This window comes from Mustela nigripes, chromosome 3, assembly GCF_022355385.1.
Source record: "Mustela nigripes isolate SB6536 chromosome 3, MUSNIG.SB6536, whole genome shotgun sequence".
Lineage (NCBI taxonomy): Eukaryota > Metazoa > Chordata > Mammalia > Carnivora > Mustelidae > Mustela > Mustela nigripes.
In genome coordinates, this window is record NC_081559.1 from 65054890 (window position 1) to 65064773 (window position 9884).

Here is a 9884-nt window from a genome sequence, read left to right on the forward strand (position 1 = left end):
TCCCCCCTTCCCCCCCCCCCCCCCCCCCCCCCCCCCCCCCCCCCCCGTGTGAGTATCCTAAAGGTAAATAAGCTGACAGCCTTCTGGAAAGCATTTTTCATACTGTTAACTTTTTTATTGGTATAGATAATAGTATAGCTTACAAAAAGGATTTTTCTCAACTTCACTGGTTGTTATAATCAGCAGATAATAGAAATTCTAAGAATTAGGCAATGACTTTTTTCTTCATTCTATAATTCTATACCTTCTTTAATCGTTAAAATTAACCTGCTGTTTAATGTACTGTAAATAGCCCCAACGTCATCAGATTGTTTTTGTGTTTTGGATTTGCACGAAAGAACAGTAACAATTAAACCCATTCCATTCATAACATTTATGTTTAATGCTGTGAGGAATTGCTATGTTATCAGTCCATTGAGCACTGAAGTTCAATTTGAGTGTACAGATCATATTGTAAAACAAAATAATAGCCTTCTAAATGTGTTACTATGTACTACTAATGGCATGCTATTAAAATAACTTTGGGTACCATAGTAAATCTACCTTGGAAGTATGAGTTTACAATGTTTATAAAATGTTTTATAAATATGATCAATAACAAAATATAAATAATTAGACATTTTCCTTGTTCTTTTTTATACAGAAGACAGGAATTATGATGTTGACCAACTGAGATCAAAGCCATGTATGTGTAATACAATTGTACTATTGTATGGTTATAAATGACTGCTTAGTTTTGGTAAAGTGGCTGCCAAAGAAATGTCTATCATTTTGGCAATAATGGTCAATATATAGCGTTTTACCCGGTTTTTAGGGGAGGTTGTCATAATATAAATAAATGAATTTTGGAGTATAACTGGATAGTCTGATAGATTTATTTTAGGAAGGACAGTGTAGGCAGGAAACAGCATAAAGAAAGTACAGGCACATACTGGTAATCAGTTCAGTGGTTCAGAATTCCTGGTCATCAGTAAATAATGAGATGTAATGCTAGAATTTGGGCGTAATCTGGCTTGATAACGATAATGATAAAGAACTCATCCTATTAAAGTTTAGGGAAGACACACTGAAGTATAGTAAATGGAAATAGAGTGATTCACTTCAGAATCACTGGTTTGTTTAAAATTTGACCAGATTAATGGGGCTGTTGACACTGGGAAGAGAAAAGGCCTGATACCTATTACTGGTAGCATTGAAATAGAGTGGCTGTAACTATTACCATGAGAACTAGGTAGGAAGACACAAGATGAGGAGTACATAGCCTTCCTCTCTTCCCTACCCTACCATTTGTTGTCCCCATTAAAGCTGAGATTTGCCTCCTCTGCATAATCCATTGCCAACTTTTTACACTAAACTCAACTCAATCTACCTGAGCAAGAATACATCTACTTTGGATGCAATACGTTAAGAAAATGAACAAGTTTCGGGGTGCCTGGGTGGCTCACTCAGTTAAGTGCCTGCCTTCAGCTCAGGTCATGATCCCAGAGTCCTAGGATCTAGCCCCGCATCGGGCTCCCTGCTCAGAAGGAATCTGCTTCTTTCTCTCCCTCTGCCTCTCCCACAGCTTGTGTGCACGCTCTCTCTCTCGTTCACTTGTTTTTGAGCATGGCATAGTGTTCTTGACAGCATATACTAGCTGCTGATAAATATTCACAAATTAAGAATTTTTGTGTTTCACCCAGTTGCTAAGCAGTTCTTTCATTCCTTTTCAGTGATATAAGGAAACATCATTTCTTTTTTTTTTTTAAGATTTTATTTATTTATTCAACAGAGAGAGATCACAAGTAGGCAGAGAGGCAGGCAGAGAGAGAAAGAGGAAGAAGCAGGCTCCCTGTGGAGCAGAGAGCCTGATGCAGGACTCGATCCCAGGACCCTGAGATCATGACCTGAGCCGAAGGCAGCGGCTTAACCCACTGAGCCACCCAGGTGCCCTGGAAACATTATTTCTTAATGCATCCCCTATGATGTCCATGCATTCCATAGACCATCTTATAAATAAACCATGTTTCATTTTATTTTGCATAAACTTAAAATCTTTAAATGGATTCCACAACTTCTTTATAGTAAGAACATCTTTTTTCAACAAAAGAACAAAGGATTCCATAAATTCAACATTTCAGTATACACATTTATTCAAAATAAAAATTTATGGGAACATTAAAACCATCTAGTAGCTCTTCTACATTTTAAAAGAGCTTACAGTAAATGTTACTCAGGGACTTGTGACATGTATTTAATGATTATCTTCACATAAAAGCTAAGGAATAGATCAGAGCTAAAGAACAGATCAAACACTTGGAAAAGCACGGATATAATTACATCTCTCTCTAAAGGCTTTTTGCTTAGTACCCATTTTCTAGTAGTTAGACTTAGAAATTTGTTTCTAGGTGCAATAATTTTATTTTGATAGAAATATGTTTCAATCAATATTGATTGCCACCTAATTGAACAGAGTAACATATTTTTACTAATGCACAGTTAATGCTAAATACATTCAAGATTTCATATTTTTTTAATATTAAGATCATAAAATATTTTTGGCTTACTGAATGTCTTCCTAGTAAAATGTGTCTTCTTGCCAGAAAGAATACCAACCACTAGGATATCCAATGTATTATGAACACACAATAAAAAGTAGAAGCTGGATTTAAGGTGCTCTGGGGGAAGGGCAAGATGGCAGACTAGTAGAGGACTCCATTTCAACCGGTCCCCTGAATTTAGCTGGATATTTACCAAGCCAGTCTGAACAACCATGAAATCTGCCTGAAATGTAAGATTATATATATCTGGATCTCTACAGGGGCAGAGGCTCTTCAGTCCAAAGGCACAAAGGATGGGAGTTGTAATTGCCAGGACAGATATCGGAGGCTAAACAGAGGAGGGAAGGGCCCACCAGAAGCTACCCTCTGGGAAGTAAATAATACCCCAGTGCAAAAACATCCTGCACTTGGGGACCAGTGACAGATGGGAAGCACCTGATAACAGCCATCAAACAGAATCCATGAGCTTAAGGGGCAAACACTGGACTCACTGGGCCCCTTGCATGGACCTGTGCCTGTGGGCCTTAGGGGTTGGCTGGAACCAGATCCTTCACAGTTTTGGAGGCACAGGGGGCAGACACAAGCGGGGGCCTGGGTAGACCACTGAGACAATTGTTGGGGGCATGCAGTGCCTGTGGGAGGCTGCAGTTTTCAGTGGCGCTCACAGAGGGGGAGACTGTGTTCTAGAGGGTTCAGAGAGAAGCAGATTGTGCCCTCTCCCCTCTGGGACAGAGGTCTGGCACAACATTCTCCTTTGCCCTGACCCTCTGAAAAGGCACAAAAAGCCACCGAGGACAAAAGTCTAAAATACCAGTTTCCATGGAGCCCAGCCCCTTGATACGGGGCTGGGCAACTCCGAAGAAGCAGGGTTGCCTGAAAAACAGTGTGGCAGGCCCCTCCGCAGAAGACAAGCTGGACGAACAAGAGGACAACAACCTGAGGGTCCTCATAAAACTGTAAAACAGGGGAAAATAGTATACTGAACTCCTGGTATTGCCTCACAGCCTGTGTATTTCTTAGATATAACTTTTTTATGCTTTCTCATGCTTCTTCTCAGCTTTTTCTTTTTACCTACTTAGCATTTCAACTAGATGCTTAATACAACATATTCCATAGTAACTTTTTAACTTCTATTGTTTCACACACATACTTTTTTCTCTTTTTCTTTTTATACATATATAGATATAGATATAAGCTTCAATGCAGTCCTTTTTTTACCTAATCAATACTATCTTTATATACACACCAGTTTTAATTTCCTATAACTCTGGGAAACAATGTTCCCTAACAAAGAGACCAAAATACACACAGGAAGAACGAAAACACCCAACCTCACCCACATTAAGAGTTTATAGCCCCCTCCCCTTGCCTCAACCCCTCTTTTTTCCCTAACTTTACAAATCTTATTCTTGGGTTTCATGTTGGCTGGATTTCTTTGGTGGTGGCCTCTGATCGCTCTGAACATTCCCAGGGTGCACCTTGCCTGGATTGTGGTTGATATTTTTGACATAAGCTACAGTAGGAGACCTCAACACTCCACTCCCAGCAATAGACGGATCATTTAAGCAGAAAATCAGCAAAGAAACAAGAGCTTTGAATGACATACAGATGGACCTCATAGGTATACACAGAACATTCCACCTAAAACAACAGAATACTCATTCTCCTTGAGTACACATGGAACTTTCTCCAAAATAGACCACATACTGGGTCACAAATCAGGGCTCAACTGATATGATATTCTCAGACCACAATGCTTTGAACTGGAACTCAATCACAAGAAAAATTTGGAAGAAATTCAAACATTTGGAAGCTACCGACCATCCTGCTTAAGAATGTTTGGGTCAACCAGGAAATCAAAGAACTTAAACAATTCATGGAAAGCAACAAGAATGAAAACACATCTGTCCAAAATCTATGAGATACTGCAAAGACAGTCCTACAGGAGAAATACATAGCCATCCAAGACTCACTCAAAAAAACTGAAAAATCCTGAATATACCAACTCTCTTCACACCTAAAAGAACTGGAAAATCAACAATAAATTAAGCCAACCCCATGCACAAGAAGGGACATAATTAAGATTAGAGAAGAGATCAATGAGTTAGAAACTAGAGATACAGTAGAACACATCAGTGAAACTAGAAGGTGATTCTGAAAGAATTAATAAGATTAATAAACCACTGCCAAAACTAATCCAAAAGAAGAGAGGACCCAAATTTAATAAAATTATGAATGAAAAGGGAGAGATCATGACTAACACCAAGGAAACAGAAACAATCATCAGAAATTATTATCAACAGTTATATGCCAATAAGTTAAGCAATGTAGAATAAATGGATACATTTCTGGAAACGTATAAACTTCCAAGACTGAAACAGGAAGAAATTGACAACCTGAATAGACCAATACCTAGTAACGAGATTGAAGCAGTGATCAAAAACCTCCCAAAAAACAAGAGTCAAGGACCTGATGGATTCCCTGAGGAATTCTACCAAACATTCAAAGAAGAAATAATACCTATTCTCCTGAAGCTGTTTCAAAAAATAGAAACAGAAGGAAAACTTCCATATTCTTTCTATAAAGCCAGCATTATCTTGATCCCCAAACCAGGCACAAACCCCAGCAAAAAGGAGAATTTCAGACCAATATACCTGATGAATATGGATGCCAAGAATCTCAATAAGATCCTAGCTAATAGGATCCAACAGTACCTTAAAAGGATTATAAACCACAACCAGGTGGGATTTATCCCTGGGATTCAAGGGTGGCTCAACATTACAAATCAATCAATGTGACAGGACACAATAAGAGGAGAGAGAAGAACCATATGGTGTTGTGTCTCAATTGATGCAGAAAAAGCATTTGACAAAATATGGTATCATTTCCTGATTAAAACTCTTCAGAGTGTCTAGATAGAGGGAACATTCTTCAATTTCACAAAAACCATCTATGAAAATCCCACAGCAAATATCATTCACAATAGGAAAAGCTGAGAACCTTTCCCTTAAGATCAGGAGCATGACAAGGATACGCACTCTCGCCATTATTGTTCAACATAGTATTAGAAGTCCTAGTAACAGCAATCAGACAACAAAAAGAAATAAAGGGTATTCAAATTGGCAAAGAAGAAGTCAAACTCTCTCTCTTCACAGATGACATGAAACTTTATGTGGAAAATCCAAAAGACTCCACTCCTAAATTACTAGAACTCATACAGCAATCCAGTAATTTGACAAGATACAAAATCAATGCACAGAAATCAGTTGCTTTCCTATACACTAATAATGTAACTGTAGAAAGAGAGATTAGGGAATTGATTCTATTTACAGTAGCACCAAAAACCATAACCAAACCTAACCAAAGAGGTGAAGGATCTATAATCTAGAAACCACAGAACACTCATGAAAGAAATTGAAAAAGACACAGAAACATGGAAAAACATTCCACACTGATAGATCGGAAAAATAAACATCATTAAACTGTCTATGCTTGGGGCGCCTGGGTGGCTCAGTGGTTAAGCCACTGCCTTCAGCTCGGGTCATGATCCCAGAGTCCTGGGATTGAGCCCCGCATTGGGCTCTCTGCTTAGCGGGGAGCCTGCTTCTCCCTCTCTCTCTGTCTGCCTCTCTGCCTACTTATGATCTCTGTCTGTCAAATAAATAAATAAAATCTTTAAAATAAAATAAAATGTCTATGCTTCCCAGAGCAATTAATACTTTCAATGCCCTCTTGATCAAAATACCAACGGCATTTTTCAAAGTGCTGGAACAAACAATCCTAAAATTTGTACAGAATGAGAAAAGCCCCCAAATCACCAAGGAAATGTTGAAAAATAAAAACAAAGCTGGGGGCATCATGTTGTCTGATTTTGAGCTATATTACAAAGCTGTGATCACCAAGACAGTTTGGTATTAGTACAAAAACAGACACATAGATCAATGGAACAGAACAGAGAGCCCAGATATGGACCTTCAACTCTATGGTCAAATAATCTTCAACAAAGCAGAAAAAAAATATCCAATGAAGAAAAGACAGTCTCTTCAATAAATGGTGCTGGGGAAATTGGACAGCTATATGCAGAAGAATGAAACTCAACCATTCTCCTACACCATACACAAAGATAAGACAAAAGTGAATGAAATACCTCAACGCGAGACAGAATAACATAGGCAGTAACCTTTTCAACACTGGCCACAGCAACTTCTTTCAAGACAAGTTTCCAAAGGCAATGGAAACAAAAGCAACAATGAACTTTTGGGACATCATTACAATAAAAAGCTTCTGCACAGCAAAGGAAACAGTCAACAAAATGAAGTCCCACGGAATGGGAGAAGATATTTGTAAATGATACTACAGACAAAGGGCTGATATCCAAGATATATAAAGAACTTCTCAAACTCAACACCTAAAAAACAAACAAGTCAAAAAATGGGTGGAAGACATGAACAGACTTCTCCAAAGAAGACATACAAATGGCAGACAGACACATGAAAAAAAGGTTCATCATCATTAGCCATCCCGGAAATTCAACTCAAAACCACACTGAGATACTACCCTATACCAGTCAAAATGGCAAAAATTGACAAGGCAAGAAACAACAAATGTTGGAGAGTCTGTATAGCAAGGGGAACCCTCTTACTCTGTTGGTGGGAATGCAAGTCGGTACAGCCACTTTGGAAAATAATGTGAAGGTTCCTCAAAAAGTTAAAAATGGAGCTACCCAATGACCCAGCAATTGCACTACTGGGTATTTACCCCAAAGATACAGATGTAGTGAAAAGAAGAGCCATACACACCCACAGTGTTCATGGCAGCAATGTTCATAATAGCCAAACTGTGGAAAGAGCCGAAATGCCCTTCAAAAGATGAATGGATAAAGAAAATATGACCCACATATAAAATGAAATACTACTCAGCCATAAGAAATAATGAATTCCCAACTTTTGCATCAACATGGATGGACTGGAGGAGATTATGCTAAGTGAAATAATAAGTCAAATAGAGAAAGTCAATTATCATATAGTTTTATTTATTTATGGAACATAAGGAATAGCCTAGAGGACATTAGGAGAAGTAAGTGAAAAACAAAGAGGGCGAAATCAGAAGGGAAGAGGAACCATGAGAGACAATGGACTCCAGGAAACAAACAGGTTTAGAGGAAAGGGGAAGAGTTGGGGAAGCAGGCTCCCCGCTGAGCAGGGAGCTCCATTCGGGGCTTGATCCTAAACCCCTGGGATCATGACCTGAGCCAAAGGCAGATGCTTAACTGACCAAGCCACCCAGGCACCCCACAGATGCATTTTTCTATGTAAATCATACTTCAGTAAAATTTATTCAAAAATTTTAAACGTTTAAACAATAAACGTTTAAGCACACACACACACACAAACTTTCCTTGCAAAGGCAAGAGAAAAATAAAGTCTGGGAAACAGAATATATGAAGTTCTAGTTATAAGCACATTGAAAAATATGTCTTCATTTCAGTCTTCATTACAAAAATCTTACTGTAATTGGGACGCCTGGGTGGCTCAGTTGGTTGGACGACTGCCTTCGGCTCAGGTCATGATCCTGGAGTCCCGGGATCGAGTCCCGCATCGGACTCCCAGCTCCATGGGGAGTCTGCTTCTCTCTCTGACCTTCTCCTCGTTCATGCTCTCTCTCACTGTCTCTCTCTCAAGTAAATAAATAAAATCTTTTAAAAAAAATCTTACTGTAATTTCAGTATATTAATTTAATATGCTTCACAACAAATTTTCACAATCTTTAAAATTTAAAACAACACAAATTTATTGTCTCAGTTTCCATGGCTCAGGAGTCTGGGCTGAGTTCATTGCTTAGGGTCTCACCTGAAATCAAGGTGTCAGCAAGACATGATCCCATCTGAGGCTTGGGGTTCTCTTCCAGGCTCATTTGGGTTGGCAGAATTAGGTTCCTCATAATTAGATGGCTGCAGTTTGTTTTCTTGCTGGCTCTCTCAGCTCCTAGAGGCTACCCTCCGTTCCTAGCCATGTGGCTTTCTCATAACTTGGCTACTATTTCAACAAATCCTGCAGGAAAAAAATCCTCTTTAAGGGTTCACCTGATAAGGTCAGGCCCACTACAGATAGCCTCCCTTTTTTTTTTTTTTTTAAGATTTTATTTATTTATTTGACAGAGAGAGATCACAAGTAGGCAGAGAGGCAGGCAGAGAGAGAGAGAGGAGGAAGCAGGCTCCCCGCTGAGCAGAGAGCCCCATGCGGGACTCAATCCCAGGACCCTGAGATCATGACCCGAGCCGAAGGCAGAGGCTCAACCCACTGAGCCACCCAGGTGCCCCCAGATAGCCTCCCTTTTTGATGAATTTGAAGGACATTAATCATATCTGCAAAATCTCATTTTTGCCACATAACATAATTTCATGACAGGGCTGATATCTTATTAATAGTCATAGATTCTTCCATGCTCGAGGGAAAGTGACTAGATAAGGTATGCACGTAAGGAGAACAAGAATTTTAGGGGTCATTCAGAATTCTGTCTCCATAGTCTACACTTTGGCACTCAACAATTCATGCTCCACCCAAAGGAAAAAAATACAATTCGCTCCCTCCCAAGGTTCCTTTCGCCTCCATTACACTGGCAGCTCAAAATCCATGATCTCATCATCTAAATCATCTATATGTGGTGCAAATAATGTTCCGGGCTATAAACCATTAAGTACAGTTCCTCGAAGCACAATTCCTCTTGACAGACTTGGGAAACTAAAGAGACCAGTTGTCTGTCCCCCACACTTCCATCACACAATGGTGGGCTAAGCACAGAAGAACAGTTAGAGATATTTCAGTTCGAAACTTCCATCCTTGCCTTTTCATGAAAGGTAAAACGTACGTGCAGGTTTGAAATTTTATCAGCCTGCTTCCTACCGGAATTTTGCTGGGTCTTAGCCTCTGCTGTTTGTTCGAGTAGCAGCACCCTTGATTCTACAACCTGTCTTAGTTCTCTGTTATTGCATATATCAAATTACCACCAATTCAGCAGCTTAAAACAACAGACATGTATTATCTCCTTGTTCTGTAGATCAGAACTACAAGCATGGTTTTTCTAGGTTTTCTGCTTATGGTCAAGCCAGGCTGCAAGCTAAATACTCCTTGAGCAAAGGGCTTATCAGAAGTTTTACTGGAGAAAGATCTGCTTCCAACCTCATTCAGGTTGCAGGCAAATTCCCGTTCCTTGCGCTTATATAACTGAGGTTACTGGCCCTAAAGGCCACATCATAGCAACTGGCTTCTTCTTCTTCTTCTTTTCCTTTTTTTTTTTTTTTTAAGATTTTATTTATTCATTTTATTTATTCATTCACAGAGAGAG